This window comes from Panthera pardus, unplaced genomic scaffold (genome assembly GCF_024362965.1).
Source record: "Panthera pardus isolate Hobbes unplaced genomic scaffold, ASM2436296v1 HiC_scaffold_15, whole genome shotgun sequence".
Classification (NCBI taxonomy): Eukaryota; Metazoa; Chordata; class Mammalia; order Carnivora; family Felidae; genus Panthera; species Panthera pardus.
Window position 1 is genome coordinate 10,411,779 of NW_026526710.1, and position 3,636 is coordinate 10,415,414.

Here is a 3,636-nt window from a genome sequence, read left to right on the forward strand (position 1 = left end):
TACTAAAGCACTTAGCGTGGTTCCCGGAATATGGCAGGTGCTCAATAAACATTAGCTGTTAGTCTTAACAGGAATCCGCCTGCCTCTGTATAAAGCTTCTAACTATTTTCAAGGTCCTGTAGGGAAAAGCAGTTTCTGAAGGAGTCATTTCCAACCTCGGGGAGTTTACAGTCTGAGATGGTGGGTCAGGATCCCCCCAACTTCCAGGCATTTCCAGTCCGCTGAGTGGACAGAAGCGACCAAACCTCTCGCTCCCAGCTTTCTAGGATGTCGAAGATTGTTTTTGTCAAAACATGCCTGTCCCTACCCTACCTCCACGAACTGCATGGATTTCAATTCTTTATTCTGGAACATATGATCCTTTTCCAGGGGACTCAAGGCTGGCTTACTCTAGTGAGTGGCGGCTACAGATACAGACACAGCACGTCCAAGGGGGCAAATGCAAACATTCAATGTTGAATATCCTATTAGCAAATCATATTGTGCCATTTTGGATCTGGGGGGAAAATGGGTACTGTGGGGCTGGGGTCTTTAGGTTGCAAAGGAAAAGGGAGGCCTGGGGGACTTGAATGCACAAGAAATGGCCTCGGGCAAATCACTCAGCCTTTCTGAGCTTGTCAATTCACCTGTAAACTGGCTCCCAACACACCAGGCATCTCTCGCTTTCCCCTTTCTCTCTCCCTCCCTCTTTTTCTCTCTGCTGTCTTCCAGAATCTGTTTTGGCTGCACCCAGGGAAGCAGGATGAGCTTAGCTGGGGAGGAGGAGGGAGAAGATGGCCAGGGGTCTGGTCCCTGCCGGAACCTGAGGCCAGAAGCTGATGGAAACATTGATAAAAGTGTCCGTGCTATGTGAGCACAGGCAGAATGGCTGAAAAGCCCAGAGGCCTTTCTCCCCATCTCTGCGTGGCACACGGTGCTGTCCTAGCATCCCCAAGACCACAAGCTTTGAGGTGCCTCCCTGGCACGGATGTTGGTGTTCTCACAATGAGCACACTGGGGGCGTGTCACCACACCGGGTGGCATTGGTGACGAAGGGCATGTGGAGCCAGAACAGAAGAGAACAGCCTGTGTTGAGTGAATCTGCCTTTCGGGCTTCTGGGCACAGGTAAGAGCTGGAGAGCACGGCTCAGGGGCTTTCCATCCTGTGTGAGTCCGCCGGGACTCACGTCAACCCAGGATGGGTATGGAATCCCACCACTGCTCCCGCGATCAGCCCCACTGTGGCCACCTGGTCTGAGCCACCATTGTCTGTCACCTGGATCCTGCAGCAGCCCCCTGCTTCCTCTTTTGCCCCCCCCCCAGACTACTCTCGACACAGCAGCCAGATTTGTTAAAACCTAAGTCAGACGGAATGACTTCTCAGCGGCAGATTCTGTGGCGGATCAACATTTCATTCAGAATAAAAGCCAGAGTCCTTTCAGTGGCCACGAGGCCCACACATGTGCCTTTTCTGCCCCCACCTACCACCACTCTCCCCCTCACTCACTATGTTCCTGAACACTGCCTTTGTTTCTAGTCCCCAAACACACCACAGGGCCTTTGCACCTGCTTTTCTTCTCTTTCTGTTATACTCTTCTCCAAAATTTGCCCATGGCTCACTTTTTGCCTTTATAATAAGAAATACATACATTTGGTCTTCATCCTCATTTCTGGCACAGAGCTCCTAAGACCCTTGGAATTTCCTAAGTAATGAGAGTGATACAGGTAGCTTTTTTATGTTAATAAGGTGCCTTTTGGACCCCCACCTAAGGATGGGGGCTCGATGCCAGGAGAACCAACCGTGTGATTGAAGGGCTGGACTTTCAGTCCCACCCGTGACCTCCAGAGAGGATAGGCCAATCGCCAATGGCCAAAGAGTTGATCAATCGTGCCTATGTAGTGAGGCCTCTATAAAAACCCAAAAGGAGGGGCTTCAGAAAACTGCCAGGTTGGTGAACATGTGGAGATTTAGGGAGAGTGGCATGCCCAGAAAGAGCATGCAAACTCCACACCCTCTCTCTATCCCTTGCCGTATGTTATCGCTTCCATCTGGCTATTCCTGCTTAGTATATCTATAATAATCCAGTGGTCTAGTAAGTAAAATGTTTCTCTGAGCCACTCTAGCAAATTACTCAAACCCAAGGAGGGGGCCAGTCCGTTGGAAGTAAGGGGAACAATCTGGAGTCAAAAGAAGGGGTGGGGGGGGCAGTCTCATAGAACTAAACTTTTAACCTGTGGGATCTGATGCTACCTCATGATAGATAGTGTCACAACTGAGTTGAATTCTCAGACACCCTTTCTGCTGTGTCCCCAGTATCGAGAACAGTGCCTGCCATATGCTGGGTGCTTAGTAAATGTTTGTGGAATGAATAAATGAATGTATGAATGAATACAGAAAGTGTGATCTTTTTTATCATCCACAGATTGATGAGGACTGACACATATGGGCTATGTGGCCTCATAGGGTCACCAGGAGCATCGGCTGGGCTAAGGTGTGTAAAATATCTAGCACATAGTAGGCACTCTGTCAGTGGCAACTATAATTATTGTTATTGCCATTGTTGTTGTTGCATTGTCTCTCCTCCCCTCTCTGATCCTCTGTCTCCTCTGCACAATATTCCCACCCCCTTTTGTCCCCGATTTTGTTCTCAATGGGTCTCCTCTCCTCATTTATCAGCTCCTATCAGCCCCTCAATTTTCCTCTCTTGCTGCTACTCAGGGAAGCTGTCTAGCCCAGCAGGCCCCTGGGACCTCATTCTGTGTCTCCACTGGGTCTGCCTAGCTCCCTGGAAAAGCGAATCATCGTGAATCACTTCCTCCCTGGGCCAAAAACCCAAAGCATCCTTGACAACATGCACCGGTGCTGGCTACCGACAGACCTTTTCAGATGGGACAAGCCTCAAATCAATTTTCATTTCTTCCAGGTGAGAGAGAAGGGCTGTTTGGTGACCCGGGGGGCCTCTGTGAATCTCCAGCAAGAAATCACTCTGGTTTCTACTTTTCTGCTTAGGTGAGCTGCGGGCCTCTCTGCAAACTCGGATCTTTCTCCAAATGATTCACAGAAACAAATGCTCCCCGGAGGCAGAGGCGGGCCCACGCCTGTGTGCTGTGCTGGCATCCCGCAACATTATTAATTAAATTTGAGACAATATCAAAGTAGTGATAATAATCATTAAGGCTCATAAATACTAACCAGGTGCCAGGCCCTCGACTGGCTAATAGTAGTTTATTTAACCCTTAACACAACCCTTTGTGGGAGATACTCTCCCCACTTTATAGAGGAGGAAAATAAGGCACAGAGAGGTTCAGTAATTTTCCTAAGGTCACACAGCTCGTGAATGGAGAAGCCAGGATTTCGACTCAGGCAGTCTGGCTCCATTACCGAACACATACCATAGGGCCAGACACTGCTGGGTGCTGGGAATACAGAAAGGAACAACGGAAGACACAGTCTCCGCCTTCTCAGAGTTTATGGTCTACCAGAAGGCAGGGGCATTAAACCATGAAATGTATAGCTACAGGTTGCAATGAGGCCAGGAAAGGAAAAGAGTGTGACAATCCCTTTGGATTCCTCTTGGAATAAATGCTATCTTTAGAATTCACTTTCACCAGGGCCCACTGGTAGCTTTTAGTCCAGTAAAACCTGGGTTTAGAGAA

General features: G+C 49.1%; 1 long non-coding RNA gene across 1 annotated transcript; it reads left to right on the forward strand.

The window, feature by feature from the left end:
* The first annotated feature begins 2,397 nt into the window (after positions 1-2,397).
* LOC109277806 (uncharacterized) lies at positions 2,398-3,129 on the forward strand. Its single transcript, XR_002085330.2, has 3 exons — positions 2,398-2,471; positions 2,699-2,903; positions 2,990-3,129. It is a non-coding gene; the product is annotated as an uncharacterized LOC109277806 (long non-coding RNA).
* The last annotated feature ends 507 nt before the right edge of the window (positions 3,130-3,636 follow it).